At 39.1% G+C, this 18,415-nt stretch overlaps 1 pseudogene; it reads right to left on the reverse strand.

Moving 5' to 3' along the window:
* The window catches only part of LOC145464809 (uncharacterized), a 2,318-nt pseudogene extending 2 nt beyond the window's left edge, over positions 1 to 2,316 (reverse strand).
* Between the last annotated feature and the right edge of the window lie 16,099 nt (positions 2,317 to 18,415).

An 18,415-nucleotide genomic window follows, 5' to 3' on the forward strand; every position in this document is an offset into this window, starting at 1 on the left:
TGCCCCTTTCCTTTCCTTTTTCTCAGCTCTTTTACGCTCACCACCTTTTGCATTTCATATTCGTTCTGGCTGCCATAAAAAGTTGGGTGTTAATTATGGACAAAGCATGGAAATGGGACCTTGATCAATTATAGGTATAATGGGCCATTTTAAAACCATTTTTGCACCAAAACTTGGAAGGTTGTTTCTCAATTTGCCTCATCAGAATGTGGTCGATATCCAAAATCAACTGTTGTGCGGATAGATCTAACCCAGCTCTACTATCTGCATGTAAAGACTGGCTGGGGACATTTCAATTGATGACGTCACACCCCTTCAAGGCGCGTATATGCACACTTGAGTATCAAAGGGTTAAAATAGACCAGTCATGAAAATTGACAAGGGTGCAATTATGGACCGAAAACCACAAATGGCTAGAAAACAGATAGGCCAGAACTGCATGGAGGAAAATCTCGGAAGACATGGACTCTCAGCTAGATTTCAACTAGACCGTGGAAAAGTGTACGAGGACCATTCCACCGTTATGGACATTACATTCAGACAACATTTTTGTACTTTGGTCTTCTGCTCTGCTCAAGAAATGGATGATTTTAAAGGTTGTTTCCTAACACTTTGTGCCTAAGGTATCTCTCTTTTACCTGGTGATATTAAAATGAAAGTTTACATTTTTAGCTAGTGTATCTATTATATCACATGAAACGTTCATTACAGACATTACAACTAAAACAACCACTGCTTTGAGTTCTGGTTTTCAAAGATAAATTGCTGTGAATTGTGGGGAGTTTCATCCAATGAATATATTTTTTTTGAATTGGTCGAGTTCAACTTTTGTTCTGATGCCATTAAATTCCCCAGAGTTTGTTGTGTTTTTTCTGGTTTGCAAAAATATGGCATTACGGACATTACTATCTGTGAATTTGGCACTAAGAATTGCAATTTAGAAAGCTTTTTGTATAATCTCTGTTGTTTATTTGCATTAACAGGAAAAATCACTTAGAAATTATTGTGGTGAATGCTTTGAAATCACTTTTTCAAAATTAAAATTGGCATTTTAATGCATGAAGTGAACAAGCAGTACAATATGGTCAGCTTATTCAGTTTTGGCGCATGCTCAGAATATTCTTTGAAAGTAAAGCGCTGACCAGCATCTCTTATCTTGCCATCTCACTATGGTCTGTAAAGTGCAGTTGCACATTCTTCATTTAGATGGCTAGACAACCAAAACAAACAGCTAAAACAGGTGCTGAAAGGGCACAAATTTTTACAACCAGGGTTAAAGCTGATAAGGAAAAGTATAAGGCCTATAAAGATAAAGACAAAGAGAGAAAAAGAGCAAATCAAACACACCAAGCCCAAGTGAAGCTGCCAGAAAGAAAAGGCTTAACAGGGAGAGAGTCACGAAGTGCAGAACCTAAAAAAATGCTCACAAGAACAAGCCAAATCCCAAGCTTACAGAACACCTCAAGCCCTTGGAAAAGCAATTGGTAAGGTAAAGAAGCAACTGCCTCAAAGCCCTAGAAAATGAAAGGCTGTTATTCTGCAGCTGGTTCATTCCTCAGGGTTTGCTACCGCAAAGAAGAAATGCACCAAAGGTAACAGGATGCCTGGATAATATGCCAAAGTCGTGATGTTGATAGCGACTAAATTAATCGACGGTATATGGGTGCAATTGATCGCTCCAACAATGTTTGCCAGTCTAGATTAGTCTTGAAATGTTCCTATAGAGGCTGTGGTTTCCGCCACTGTTTCTGGGAAACGTATCTATTCATCTCTCAGTTCAAACAAAGCTGCCACAACATCTTGGACAGCCTCGATTACAGTGTATTTGCCAACATTAATTACAGGTCCAATGCTGACGTATGAATTGCCATTTGCAAGGCTATATATTCCTAGGGCTAAAACCTGTGAAATAGTCCAGTGAAATAGTCTCTCAATCGCGAATTCTCGCTGGTTAACCACGGCATCAGGATGCCAACCAGGGCTTGAAACTGAGGTCCCTCTCTTCATTCTCAGCGGGCGTCGCAAGTAATCTTCTGGAATGTTTCTATCGTGGAAATGTATTTCAAACCATGACTCTGACGGACGCGATAAAGTCCACAACCAAAGACGGTTTCATAAACGATGTCTATTCAAGCGAACCCTACTAACCATTGAAAAGCCCGCTGATAGTGCACCAACAATACTAAAAATGTTGCATTGTTTCATAGACTGAAACACAAAATTCAACAAAAGCCTGAAAGCTGCGAAAATAATCATATGTATATGACGATCCATTCTTGCACAATTAACGCGCGAGACATTTCGTTTTCTGTACATCTTGTGATGTATATGTCAATCAGCGAAGTTTTGGTTAAAACTCTATTCCGACCGATGTATCGATTTTGGTCACTCCAGTGGTCATGGATTGAAAACGTGACAGAAAATTGGCGTTACTTTTGATTCTCACCAAATTTGGACAGTGGGATGATCTCATCTTTAGCCAATTACAGGTCATTTTTCAGTTCTTTTCGTCATATCCCCCTCTCGGGAGAGTTTTGTCAAGTTAGCTAGTTTAGTATGCAAGCCACCGTAATGGCGGTCGCTGTCGACGAAATGTTTATTTGCTCAAAATTGGGGCAAAATCTTTCAGAGATAGAAGTCAGGACATTTGTAAGGATACAGAAAGTAATTTGGGACCCGTTGCTGGCTTCTGCAACCTGGCCCTTAGTTAGTGCATGTAAACACATGCAATCTCCATGACATAGGATGTCATCGATATTTGTTTGTATCCAGGAATCGACCGAATCTGATTGATTGAAAAGCAAAGTTGCAAGTGACATAAATGCATACTGTCGGCCTCTAGAATGCTCACTGAAAGCTTCATGACCTTGATGAATGCTTCCTCGAATAGAAGTAATCAGAACAGAGCGGCAAAAGAGATCAAAGCAACGAAAAATGCCACAACTCACCTGTAAATTAAACAGGGTAAACCTCGACACTCCCGCTGTGAGCACACAATTTTCAGCTGAGTGAGCACGTGCAAATTTCATCAGATGCTCACAGGCATTCGTTTGCTCCTCGCATTGACCCTCTCTTATCTTTCGCTTGTTGTGCATCTATCAATGTTATGCCCGAGGGGGGGACCACAGGACGAGGAGGGGACTTTGAACGTCTGTGCGCACCCCAAGAAGGGAATTTTAGCAAACTTTGAACATAAATGTTGGCCCTGGGATAGGGAAGTTTGAACAAAGCTAAAAAAAAATGCTGGCCCCGGGGTCGGGAAGTTTGAACAATGTTGAAAGTGACTGTGTCCATCGCCTTTGTAAGAAAGGCAAGCCTGATGAAGAGCCCTGTTGGTTTCCTGGAGGTCTACCCTTAACATATGTTCCAGTACCAACACCTGAGCTAGAAAGGCCTTTTGGGAACCCAAGTTGTTCTCATTGTAAAGAGTTCTGTTCAGGCCATTACACGAAGCCTGAAAAACTCTGGCAACACATTGCTGATGGAGGCGCATTGAGTAAAGCAAGCCCCCCATCGTGTATCATTGTTGATGCCTACACTAAGGAGAAAGCTATACCATCAGAGGATACTATTCAGGAAATAGCTAAGAATGTTCAGCTTCCCATTGCCGAAGTGGTCATGTGGTTGGAACACTTGCAACAGATTTGCGTCAACAGAAAGAAAGTTGACTAAAATCGATTAAAGTTGACTAAAATCGAACTCTAACACCAAAAGTCGATCAAAATCAATAATCACAATAAATTTTGTGATCAACTTTTATCGATTTCCAATATTTGTCGATTGATTAGTATCGACTTTTATCAGACAACATCGATTTTATCCACTATCAGAATTATCGACACGTTACGCCCTGATAACATTGATAGCTGCATTGGTCGTCGCTCTGACTACCCCAAGTGACTGAATGCGTAGAAGAGGCTATGAGGGAATGAGCTTGATCAATGGAAATATTTTTGTTATGGGGTTAATTAACGCTTTATACATGTACAGTACCAGTCAAAGGGACTGCAGCATTACACGCGCATGAAGCGCGTGTACTACATGCACATTACACGCAGTGTCCACACACCTTCCACACGAAAATGCATGTACTTACATACGCATGTAACTACACGCAGTAAAGGTGATATTGCGTGTAAAATTACTCGCAGTCGTTCAACTGGAACTCATTAAGTGCCTGTAATGAGAATGAAATATCAGAAGTGCATGTAATGAAAACAAAACATTTACCTTGTAACATTTACCGTACTGTACTTCACTGCGATACAGTTTAGTCTTTCGCCTTCTTGCTTCTGGTCATCAAACGTTTCCAATAGAATAAACTGGCACCACTACCGCTTTACAGTAAAAGTATTTTTTTCCCTTGTAGTTTCAACAAGCGGCGCCAGCGACTGGCAGACATGCTAGCATTCACTGAGATAATAGAACATAAATAATACAATGTTGCTTTCAATTTCAAATTACAGCAATCAGTGTACTACAAATCAATCCAAAGATCATTAAAAATATTTCGTACTCGGAAGCGTTCGGAGTTTAAACCGGTGTTCAAAAGCTTTTCCCGTCGTGTTTTTTTTTCCTTTTCGTGAAAAACAACAAGGGCACCAGCGACTGACGAACTGAGGCTTGACGGACACGAAATAACAGGAAAACACAATATTTCGCTTGAGATTTTCTGTTAATTTTTAAACATCAGTTATCCTTTTCTAAGTTTAAAAAGAGTTTGAAGATTCGTCGTTAATAGCCCAGAAGCGAATGTTCTCTATTATCTGAAAACACTGTTTCGATCTGATAAAAAGGAAATTCAATCTGTTTCTTGAATAGCGTCGCCAAGCACGTGACCAAAATCTACCCCAGGCAGAAATCCTGTGCAGTATGAGAGTTGTTTTGAAATTTGTTACTTCATTTCATTCCATATGCGTATACCAGAAGCATACCACCTCGAAGCGATTAACTCCGTTCCGATGCTGGGGTTTTTTAGCGAACCAATCAAAATTAACTTCCTAATATGGAGTGTTGCACACGGTTATGTCACAATACTGTCGTCTCTGCCGGAGCAATGGCGGACACTATTGTTGTTTTCGTGTTGAGAGTAGGTTGTCGTTTCCTCAACCTTTTTCTGCGCTTCTCAAGAGAATCAAACGAACTTTTTCTAGGAGCTGCTAGTGTAATATCAAGGCCAGAGATTATCGAAGTCTCAATTGCAGGTAAGCTTATTTTTGTATCAAAAATCATGTTTATGTTGAAAATGTTTGTTGAGCACACTGGCGTTTGACAAACAATCTTTTGGTCGTTTGCTGGCATGGGAGACAGGGATCAGTGTTGTGATTATTTTTGCATGGAACTTTAGTACGATATATGTAGTTCATTTTAAGAAGTCTCGGGCTCCCGTCGTTTTTACAGGGTTTAAACGGTCAAAATCGGTCAAAATCAATTGTGTCATACCAGGTCATACATTCGCGGTATTTCACGGGAGTTGGTGTGATTCCTACACGTGTTTTTTTTTTCCACGATAAGTGTATAATTTTGTGGCTCGGTTTGTTCCTTTAATGTTTTCTTGCTAATTTGTTTTTGTAGAGTGTATGTAATCCGTTTGTTTGGCCGATGTTCGGACACTCTAGTCACAACCAAGAGGAAACAATTGTTCAAGCAAGTATAAATAAATCTGCAAGAGCTTGGATCTCGTCAATGATAAATTCGTTGCAGTGTACATATATCGAATCGATTATAGTAAATTTTTCCTATCACGTTCACTGCCTGTCTTGAATTGTTATCTCAAATGTTGTTCAGTCATCTACAATAATTTGACTGCTTTTCAGAACTCCCAGTTCTTCATGGCTCTGTCAATTCTAAGCCCGCTCATCCCCCCGCGCTTTTGACAGTCTGTTTTGGTGCACAGAAAATCTCCATGGTGGGGCCGTGAGATAAGTGCAGATGTTCCACCCATGGGATAGTGTCCAAATGCCATGTTTGTGTTATAATATATATTGCTGTGTACTCATGAGCACTAATATAACGTGAAAAAGCATCTTCTATTTGGTGGACTGTTTACATTCATGTACTTTACTCTTTTTGTATAAAGCACATTGAAATATTGATTCATACGTGGTCAAAAGTAATGCACACTGGTCTCCAAAAAGAAAAACTCACAAACGTGATGTTTGCAGAGAAAACTCATTTAATATAGAATCCATTGTTATTATAAAAATAACAATAACTTACCTCTCAAGGCTTCTTTTAACCATTCTAGGCCCTTTTGTCCTACATTGATTCTCTTGTGTGAATAGCCATCATGAATTTTTGGGGTGGTGCTGTGACACAAACAACTTTACAAAGGGTTAAATCTCAGAAAGAGAATTTACATCTACATTCTTTACTAAGAGTTCATCCTTTTGATGTAAATCATGCTTTTGTATTTTAAAAGTACCAAATTGAATTAATAATTCTTTGTAATAAAATTCTTTGTAATAAAAACTGTCAAATGCCCCACCCCTGGGCAGCCCTTTGGCAGCAAATGCCCCCATGGTGGGAACCTAACCCCTATCTAATGCCCGGTGGGTGATGAGTGGGTTTGAATGACAGGGCCATGATACTAGTTCCCTTTGAATTTTGGAAGTAGTACTTCAAGATAACACATAAGCTTGGATAATCATTAACTGTATGTTTATTTCACATTACAGTGAAACCTTGTTAATGCTAAGTCTTATAATACTCAAGGGGCCATGAAAATTTTGCTTTATCAAACAGAGTGGCTGTATTGACGGTGCAGTGTCAAATTTCATTACAGGGATCTAACTTCTTTGAAAAGGAAATTGTTTGATTAGTTAAACATTGTACAGATGATTTGAATAAAAAAAAGTATCAGTATTGTTTCTCAACATTTGTTTTGTTGGGTCTATTATTCATGAATGCGTTTTGGTTAAAAGTTGTATGATAGAGGTAAAATTATATAGGATTATACAGGTTAACATTTCATTTGTTTACGGTTTTCTGGTAAGAAATATTTTTATTAGAAATGGTCACCCATGCCAGAGGCAGCTTCAACAAAAGGGCAAATGGAAAACGTAATTTGTGATAATCCTAAACTAGCATAAATTACTATTTTGCTGGCACAGAGCTGGGGGCAGGTTCGAGGTGCGCAGTGTTCAGCGATTAGTTGTCATTAGCAAGGTGATACATTCTATGGTCAGCCTTCAGAGTATACAGTTGCAAAGTTTGTTTTCCTTTTCTTGGCTATGCACAGTCGTGACTTTCAAATTGTATATATATTTTTTAGTGCTGTCATTTTATTACATCACTGTAGTTTACTACATTTGTGTACACTACATTTAATTAGGATACCCTAAAACCCCAAGGGTGGCACCACTACCTTGGTCAGGGGCACACTTTCCCTTAATTTTTCCATATGCTGGGTTTTTGGGGATTTCTTTTCCGACTTTGTTGCACATAGTTTTCGAATCTTTGAAACATCTGGTAAGTATTGCCACTGAATAAAAGGGACAGAAGCTTTGCTGTCCAACCCACCCAATTTAATTGCCATGTGTGTCCGGATGAGTGGTATGGGCAAAATGTTTCTCATTCACAGAAAGACTAAGCCAGAACCAGCAAGGGTAGATCCAACGATTTTGGAAGAGGGAAGGAGGGAGGGAGGGGGGGGGGGGGTGGGTGGCTGGTTCCTTGGGGTTGCACAAGGTTTGTATCCTTTTTCAAAAACAAATTTCCAGGACTTTTCCAGGACTTTTCCAGGACTCAGATTGATTTTTCCAGGACTCTAAAATTCACATTAAACCTTTCACTCCCATGATCTTAATGTTAATTCTCCTTACTGTCTGCCATAAGTTTCATATTTTTCTACTTGAGTTTAACAGATTTCCAGAACTTTCTAGGTCCAGTAGCCCTTTTCCAGGACTTTCCAGTCCTGGAAAATGCCACAATAATATTCTAGGACTTTCCAGGTTTTCCAGGACCTGTACGAACCCTGGTTGCAGAATTAATGGGACATGCCCCTAACTCGTCCCCAGTTGTCTTCATACAGGAGATACAGTGCAGGGAGAGATGGGTACCAAGGAAGGCAGCGCAAGGTGAGATGGGCAGGTCAGCCCCTGCTCCTCCACCTCGCGCGCTGCCATGTGCTATATGAAAATGAGTGGGGACGAGTCAGGGACATACCCACAAAATGTTGCTTTTTGCGAATTGAGACCTACATGTTATCGAAAACTATTACACCAGAAATAATAGCAATGCCACAAAGTAGAAATTGCAATGAATTATTAGGTACCTTTTCAGAGTGTTTGCCTTTTTTTCTATCGTAACCACAATATTTTTCACTTTTTTTTATTTTTTTGCTTCTCCATAGAGGGGTGGCTAGCCACTTAATCCAGCCCCCCCCCCCCCCATCTGCTTCTAAACCAGCCAAAATATTTGAAGCCGATGCTAAATTACCAATTGGTATTTTAAAAGACTATGGGATTGGGATAAACATGTTGGCTATATTTCCCAAGAAATAACTTAACTTTTTCCATCTACACTGTAGTTATCAAACAAGGAAAGCGGCAACATGTCTACAATATCAAATTTAGAACCGACTGTAATTGACCAAAACAGACTACTTAATGACCTTGCAACTGACTAACAAAGGGGCATACTGTGTAGTGATCTCCAATTTTAAGAGCTACTGCAAGTATTCAAGAACAGACTTGCATCAGTTCTGCTTTTATTTCCAAATTTTGTTACAATTTGGTTATTTTAGTCAAAACATCTCAGTATAGATGATATACAACTAAACTTGGTCATACTGAATTCAGTTGCAAAAGGCCACTTTCAATATATTAAAATTCAGCTTGATAGTGAGTCCTAGAGGACACAAACAAAAGAAGTGATTTAACGAGTTACGACAGAAACGATTTATTGACAGTTTACTACTACAGTTGCACTGGCTTGATTTCATTATGACAAGAGGTATAACACGAGGGCTACCAATGAAACCATGAGCTATGCTTTCATTGCTAATTCACTGTACCCATTGGAGATAATCTTCCAATTACTAACAAAATATCATTGGGAACTAAATACTACAAGTGAAATAAATGGTGAATGTAACACGGTGATTTTAAAGCCATTTCAATGGATTTCTGATATCAATGCAATTGATTATAGCAATTTTTGAGGAGCAAGACAATTTAAATAGAATATTTAACGATGAAAAATTTACTTATAATGGCATCTGTGGTTTCACCATCATCAGGCTAAGGCTCTTTCGGTTATATCTTGTAATTTTGCCCTACAATGCCTCCAAAATATGGTGTTTTTTGCTGTTTTAGTGCTAATAGCACTTGGCAATTCAGTTAAAGAAACATCCTTGCAACTCAGTGCCATAACGTACAAGGTAAGGTCATCAGTGTGCTCAAGTTTTCAAAGCTATTTTGATTTATATAATTCATGTATTCATGCATAGCTAGAAGAAATGTCAACATCATGCCAACGGATGTAAGTGTATGGGTTGAGATAGATTAGAAATGACAATCACGCATTTGTAGCCAAAACACCATCTGGAATGAGTACTGCCTTGCTAAGTTGTAGAACCGTAAATCTTGAGGAGCTTTCCACCAAATTAAACAACTGAAATCCATTTTGGTTTGCAAAGTTTCCAAACATGCAAATGCCCGCAAGAAGAGAATTAATTCTACCTTAAGCACAAACAGATTTCCTTTGTCTACATTTCGTACAAAACAAGATATATTCCTCTTTTCGGGATCCTCCATTTTCTCTCAGGGCCGTAAACTTTTTTTATATTCAACACTGGCCCAGAACCTAGCTTTAAAACGAAACATTGTCCTCCACAATCTTCATTTTCTCTGTCGTCACACTAAACATGCAACATCCTTACCCTGCAACGGTATCTCCTTCACGATTTCACACTCATCCTGGCTAGCTAACACCTGACGAACAAACTACTACCATCTTATGTGAAGCACAGCAGATTTATCATATGATTTACCTTTCCCTTTCTCGGAAAATAAATGAAAAAAGGTGTCACTGTAGCGTTTTACAAGTCCACGAAAGGCACGAAACAACACACTCGATTCAAGCATCTACAACTTGACCAGCCAAGTTTGACTCAAAGTAATCAGAAAAAGCTCCCTGAACGTTTCTGCAGACCCTGTTGACAATATCAAATTCCGAGAGCACTTTCCCGAGAGGGTTTATGGCTTTAATTGTTGTTCTTAAGTGGTCTTGAAGACAACCTCCCTGCAAAAAGCCGCCATTTTGTAAACAAACTTACCTCAATCCGCTAATTCCATATTTGGGCAAAAAAAATTCCGTGGTTCTGATTGGTTGGCTAAAAAACCCCAGCATTGTTCCAAACACATAAAGAGAATTTAGACGCTTCGAGGTGATATGCTTCTGCGTATACATATACAGACACGTGACGATCCGTCAACCAGACTTAACCCACGGATGAAAATCCAAATATTTTTCTCGAGCCTAGCTTATCCGTAGTCTACTGTGTTGTAATTTAAGCTAATAATTGAATGAACCAGGTGTAAACATTGTGGGTAACACACGAATCTGATGAATTGAAAATTAACAAATTCGCATAGATTTTGTTAAAAAATTTTTTTGATTCGTCGCCGTTTAAGATTAAGAGAGAGTCCACGAGTTTCTGTTTGAATCCCTATTTCATTGTTATTGAAGGAACAGGAGTTGAAATTGACATTTTGTGCATGGGTAAACATTTTGGCGTGTATGAATAACAAAGGTTTCTTCCTCCAATTAAAATACACACATGCGTAAAATTACACACAAATGCGTGCAACTACCAGATCAGTAAATTTTACCGTGTAATTACACACACCTTCCACGCACCGTCCATGCACTGTCCACAAATACTACACGCAGACTACACGCAATTTAGACGCGTGTAGGTGCTGCAATTCCTTTGACCAGTACTGTAAGCTTCATCCACCATAGGAAACAAGATGGCGGCTGTACATTTTACCACAATGCCTCGCAAACCTAACACAGCCCAAAAGGCACAAAGAAAGCCTTATAATTATAATATTTGTCCCTGTACTAAGGACTTCGAGTGGCCTGGGTTTGAAGATTTTATAACGTTTCTTTACGTTTTCATGAACGTTGTTTAGGTTTTCCTGCGCTAAGAACTATGGGTAAATGTACCAGTCGCCATCTTTTTTCCAACGGAGGATTGTAACAACTGATTCAGCCATCATTTGGCAAATCTTACCCATGAATAAAAGCATTTTCACGTCAAAACACCTACCATTTAAATACAATGTGTGATGAGGGACAACCACCGAGGACAGCCGTCTTCTTCTTTCAATTCCTCGTTTTAAGACTCGCACAGCAACAAAACCCCCGGCTCAACATGCCATCACTCGGTCAATACAGTGTTACAAGCATTTGTACGAGGCTCTGTGGCTAAAATTGATAAACAAGCGTTAAAACTGTTTGCATATTTTCGCATCAGATGTGCGCGTGTTGTCAACGTGGTGTTTCCCGACTGTTCTACAATAGTTCATTTTAAAACCCATTATTTGGCTAGTTTGCCTTTCAAACAAGCTTTACTCGATACAACAAAACTTACCTTTAATCGGTGCCGCTATATCACTAGGTTGGAGCTCAAAGGCCAATTTCCCAAGCAGAAAACTTTCAACTAGTTTTCAAGCTGCGAAGCAGTGAAAACGAGCCGTGGAGCGAATGTAGGTCTTGAACACCGTGACGGCCTTTCATTTCAGTAGGAGAAAGAAAGAAGAACACCCCTGGATTCAAGGTATGTGCTCAAAGGACATCGAAAATGTAACCACGTATAACATGATCTTGTGCCACCACCTCGCTTTCGCGTTCCACCGAAGGTTGAAGTGTAGCTTTAGTAGCCAAGCCTTCCAAGTGAAGCACTCCCGGTGATTGGTCCAAACGCCAAGGGGCCGTTTCCCTGTTTCCTAGACTCTGAATATTCATAAAGGCTGCAATGCTGCAAAAATTTCTCGATATCATCACAAATATCGAAGCAAACAGAACCGACCACACTACCACGCACTGCTTATATTTTGATTTTTGTACCAATATTTATGACACACGTGCAGAGCTATTGATTGATGAGATGGGACTGGGAAATGCAGGGCAGGAATTGAAAAGAAGATCGAGTTAAATACAGTCGAACTCCACTCCACAGATGGCCACCAATTTACAACGGCCACCCTTCCACAAAGGCCACTTTTTAACCGCGCGGCCATGGGCCGAGCGCGGTTCATGTTCTACCCTTGGTTTATTTTTTTTTTATATTTTACGCATATTTATTACGCATATTTGCTTACACAGCCGCGCATCAACAATAAGGAAATGGTCATTATTGTTTAATTATTGAGTGCTCCAAGGGTTTAGTTTTAAGATGGCAAACGCAAAAGGGAAAGTTTAGACACAACAAAGTGGAAAAATGCAAATCTCATTTCCTGAATGAAGCCTTTTAAATAAGCGCCCACCATCTCAAAATATATCAAACAATACTTTTTGAGGAAAATAAAGTAAAAATAACTAATTGCTCTGTAAAGTAAAAGACTTGAGTGGAAACTAACGACTTGTGTTTGGCGACCTGTTGACAGATGCTAAGCTTGACAAATGAGTCACTGTTTGTAATATATGGCATTTCAATAAGGACGAAAGAATAAAAGAAAGCAATTCTAAACAATATCAATCAGCCAAACGACCGTAGAAGTACTGTGGAGAAAACAAAATAATTTTTTGAGCATAAACCCCATACTAAAAACTTCTACGTTCTTTGTTAGATTAAAATGAATAGTTTGGTTTTAAAAACTACATTGAATTGTTAATTACACCGCACGGAATAAAATTCGGAGCGAGTCATTAACATAAATTTTGAATCTTGTTCTTTGCGTGTTTACTACCAGTGTGATATATAGAAAATAACCAATGTCAACATAATTATGCCGTACCGATTTAGTTTTGACAAAAACGTCTGCCATTTTTTGTTATCATGTGACGTCATCACTGGTTTCAAATGGTTGCTGTAAATATACCTCACCGTAACAACTGAAAAGATTAGAAATCTACCGGCAGGGTATTCTCCATCAGAAAATTAAACCCTTAAGATTTCGCGCGATATCGTGCTAAACTCGAAACAATATCACTACGTACACAAACTCCTTCATTAGATCGGAGAAGCTGGTTTTTCTCCTCGAAATATCATCGACTTTGTCAATTTGTGCGGGCCGGGTTAAGCGCACGCTTACACGATTAGCAATTTTAACTTTGCGTTACCCGCCAACGACAAATGAATCTCTCAATTGTTAAAACCCTTCTTGTTTAAGATGCACAGAATCGCAAGAAAGTAATAAGTGGCAATAGATAATTATTTCCAAACATCTGTATCTGTTCATCTCTTTTTTAAAACGTAAAGCGCCGAAACCTCGGGTTTACCTACTTTTTTGTTTTTCATTTTTTTTGTTCATATCATGTATTCAATAACTTCCGATATGTGATCTTTGCAGTTGTTACTTTCCCACGATAATATCTCTGTCTAAAATCTCTTGTTCAAAATACGAAGAAGTGTTCTGTGTTCAAGGGACCACTCGGTTTCCTCGCATGCACCATTTCGCCTTTGTAGACAATAAAGTTCTTTTGGTGGTAAACAAACCCCTAGAACACGGGCAGCTCGGCGAAACTTTTCTATCGGGGGCAAATTATATTGGGCGTTAAACGCCTTGTCTTCAGAGTCTTCGCTGTTGTTCGTAACGCATTCTGCTGCAGAAAGAAGAGGGTCTTTTCGAGCTGCATTTGTCTCTAACCATTCTTTTGATTCAGTCGTTTTTCCCTGACACACGTTCACAGTTTCTTCGGCAGAAAGAACTTGTTGAACTTTGTAGACATTTTCCTGTTCGTTAACACGCATTTCAATTTCTTGCAGCGAGCAATTCGTTGCAGGGGCGACATCTATTATAGTCGGGAAGGCGATGCCATCTTCTGATTCGTTTTCCAATCGCGCCAAATCGTTGTATTTTTGTGCTCTGCGCTGAATTTTCACAGGACTCCTCGCTGCCACAATCATCGCATTTTCTCTTCGTTGCGTACAAAACTCCAGTATTCCTAAATTATAGCTATATCGGTAAACACGGTCGTCAGGAGTTGAAATGCGCATTAGTTCACTTACTTCTTGCCCGTTTTGTTTTGGTTGTAGACTTTTTGCGAATGGCTTCATAACCTTTCCTCTGAAAAAATAATTACGGCCTCAAAATCTGAGTTCCTTGTCAGATCTTGGAGTACGGCCAAGTAAATTGTGGCCCAGTGACGCAGGTTCTTGTTACTGTTTGCTGTTTTTGTTGTTTGGAATTGGGGAACAACCCGCAGGTGTGGTGACTGGATTCAACGCACGTCTGTTTGAAGTGTAAATCGTGGCCCTCTCGCCTCTTGGATATATATACCTTAAGGCGAAACAGTACTTCGTATATCCAACCACTAACCGGTTTCAAAGAGCTTTTTCTACACTTCACTAATGGGATTCATTTTATCAAGTAGCACATGAACGCGCTAGCTTGTTCGGAAGTACCGTATTTTCCCGTGTATAAGTCGACCTTTCAAGACCTAAAAATCAGTCCAAAAATTCGCCCTCGACTTATACATGGGTCAAAACTTGAGATCCAAGCGCCAGTCAAATAATTAGCATAATAATTGTCTTTCAATGTTAAAAAACATGTGATAAACGGCAGCACAGTTTACAACGTACGTTCGCTTAGCGATCTGTCTCTCCATATCAGAGCTTCAAGTTAAAATGCATCAACATTTATTCGTTAAATTTTAACCTGGATCTTGTAGACACTCACTGGCTCAATTTTGTCATAAAGAACCAATATTTTTCCTTTAAATAATCTCACTAAAATTAAACTATTCGTATTAGTACGTTTATGTAAACAACTTTTTTGTTAAATAACATTGATTTCGGAGCTAATAATTGTCAACCATGCAAGGAGAAAAGAAATCGCGTCAAATATTTATATTCTCTGAAGCAATTACGTAACAGCCTGGAGAAAATAAAATCAACATATCGTCAATATGTCAATCCAATCACTAGATGAACGATAAACACCGTCATAAAATCCTTAAAAGGCAAATTATCGTTAAAAAAAATGCAGCTTAGCATGGTTCATGTAACGCGGAAAACCCGCCTTTTGGTAGAAGCTTGATATGTTTAGATTATTTGCTAGGAAAATAGTTTAGGGTTTCAGTAATATTCCATCTTTCTTATATTTATGAAGTCATTACAATTCTTCGTAGCTGAAATAATTTTTTTTCTTTCCATTTTTCAATCTGCAGTTTCTAGCTTAGCGAATAACTATGGACTAGTTACTTTTAGACGTGTTATGAATTCTTACATTGGTTCAACGAAAACAAAATTTATTTCAGCTTATTTTTAGCTGTATAAGGCAAAATAACGGCCGTCTGTTCGAAGGCTTTGCTTTGCACCTTATTATAAAGACTTCTCTGCACGTCGGTCGCTGCTGTTCCCAGATTCGATATAATTAAAACAGGATTCATTTTCCACACACACCTGGCTCACATTGACACTTACGTTTTAACTGACATACATACATACATACAACCTTTATTTATACACGATAAAAAATTTCAAAGCTAACAAGCTTGTGGGCTCGTGTACTAAATAAAAAGGTACAAATGCTAAGGATATTTAAGAAGTTACAAGGATAAAAATCATTCTTATAAAAGATATAATTTTGTTCAATGAAGTCAATAGTTAAAAATAGTTAAAATTCTCAGATCTGTTGTTGATTATTTGTGAGGCTAAAACATTAAAATTAAAATTCTTACAGAAAGTGTGACAATTAACAACATTTTCCAAAAAGGATTTTACGTCTGTGCACTCTAGTATCGATGCATTTGATCGTCCTATAGCGTTCCAGATGACAGCCCCTCTATAGGAAAGGGAGTTTTGAACGTATTTGGAGGAAAATTTAGGAGCTATAAGCCCATGCTTCAGTCTTGAAGAAGATCTGATCAACTCTTCAGCTAAAGTGCGAGGGAGCATGCCATGATGACCCTTGAAAAAAAGTTTGATTAAAGAACATATATACAGATGTGTTAAAGTGTTTCACTTAACGGTAGCCAAAATGTCAACCGTTGGCATGTCCGGTGAAAATCCAAAAAATATTGTAGCAGCACGGCAGTGTTGTCTTTCCAATGTTTTAAATAACTATGTCTGATAAAAAATTCCTGCACAAGCAATGAGCGAAAAAAAAAAAAAAAATTCGTGCAAGCTGGAAAATCCCCACCCCCCCCCATCACTTTTCTAATGGTCCTTCCCTAACCCCACTCCCGACGGGCATCGCTTACGTAATAGATGGCTAGATAACCTTTACGTAAAAAGACTGGCACACATGACTGGGGTAGACACTTGTATTTCTTCAGGAGGCTCAATTTGTTTGCAAAGTTATTAATGACTTAAGATGAGATATCTAGCTCAGGATGATCTGACAGACTCCCTGGCGCCATACTTGAAGTTGCACTCTGTCGTTGATTTAAGGATTTCCCGCGCAGCACGCAAACGCTGCTTGCTCGTCAGATCACAGGCAGCCCAAGCTCGGAAAAAGAGCGTTCGTCTACATGCAGAGTCTTAAGGTTACGTAACAGCCTAAAAAGGAAAAACTAGTGGAACTAAAAACCACCAAAATGGGCATAAATCGGCCTAGAAACCTCACGAGAAACAAGGAAATACACACTTAAAGCGAGCTACAAGGTTTGTTTTTATTCAATACTCGTTCATATTTTTTTAGGCTTAAGAATAGAACCGCTTTTTTTCCATACAAATCCCAATATTTCTACTGTTGCGTAACCTCAGTACTACTCTATGTATACCGACACTCATTTTCCAAGCATGGGCCGCCTGTGGTCAGCTGGGTGAATAGCGTGGTAAACTCATTTCCGGACCCCGACTTATCGTGTAGACTTAAAAATGAAAGATCTAAGAGGGCTGTATCAAACAATGCGCTCTGCATTCTGGTTAACAATCTACAACCTCTACAACCTATGGAGAGTGGTTTCCATATGATCACAACGATCCCTAACATAGAACCGCGATCAACCTCTGTGATCATTGACGCAACGATTGCTGAAGGGTTGTTTCCATAAATTGCAACGATCGCTGAAATTGTTTTCAGCGATCGATGGTAGCGATATGTACCAGCCCTTACAGGGACGTAGTGTATTGGTCTTCCAGTGGACATTACATGTTGTCAACTATTAAACTTCTAGGTTGCAACAAGATTGTCGTTCGGAAATACTTTCCTATTATGTGCTAACGAACGAATAACGTGTCAGTCAAAATCGTTCCCAGGGCTCTCTCTTTTCCTTTTTCGAGGGTGTAAGAGATGGGACCCTGGGAACGAGGTTACGGGTCTGTTCACACTGACGTGATAGACGCAAAAGAAACACTCTCTGTTGGTTCGTTCTTTTCGGTGCTCTCCGATCAGAAGCCACGTTCCTCTTTAGAACCTGTAATTTCATTCGCTTCCTGTTTCACGCACCTCTATTGTTTAAAGAACTAGTTCATTGTTCCTGTTGTTTTATCTATTCTATTGTTCCTGTTACGGAAGTTCGCGCCCAAAACTTTCCCACGGGCAGGTTAGTTTAAAACACACCATGAAGTAAGCAAAGATCAACTTTTGCCAAAAAAAAAATAAAAAATTAATAATAACAATAATAATAACAATAACAATAACAGTAACAATAATAATAATAATAATAATAATAATAATAGTAATAATAATAATAATAATAATAATAATAATAACAGGAGGCCACCGCTCTCGTTTTCAAGACACATGTAAGGCGTGTTGAAGACCATGCGTTTTCAGAGGTTTTTGCTATTCTAAGACGATGTTACTTAACGACTATCGGCCATGTAAAAAGATACGTTACTGAAATTTAGATCAGACTGCTAAACGAAATCTGTTCGACACAACTGAGTACATTACGTAAACTTTTGGAGCTAATGCCTTATGGTAGAACAGGCTTAGAAAAAGAATAAATATTAGCTTTGCCCGTCCACATTCACACGAGAGCAGAAAGAGCCAAATATTATTTTGTAACTTCTCAAGGAGGGATTTTTCCTGTTTTTTTTTACGATGGATAAAATCGGGAAAGGAACTGATCTACGGAAAGAAAAATGGAGGTCACCGCGCGAGCATCAAAGAAAAAAAATTGCAGGCGAAATTACCGGAACCGGACCTAAGCCCTATACTTATATTTCATACTTGACGTGAGCTAGATGACGTGGCGTGACGCTGCGATATGAATTTCGTGCGCAGAAAGGATGCGTAGTAACAATGGTTCTGCGAGGTGCGTGGCGCCTCCGTCCGGTCAGCGCATTACT

Source organism: Orbicella franksi, chromosome 13 (assembly GCF_964199315.1).
Source record: "Orbicella franksi chromosome 13, jaOrbFran1.1, whole genome shotgun sequence".
Classification (NCBI taxonomy): domain Eukaryota; kingdom Metazoa; phylum Cnidaria; class Anthozoa; order Scleractinia; family Merulinidae; genus Orbicella; species Orbicella franksi.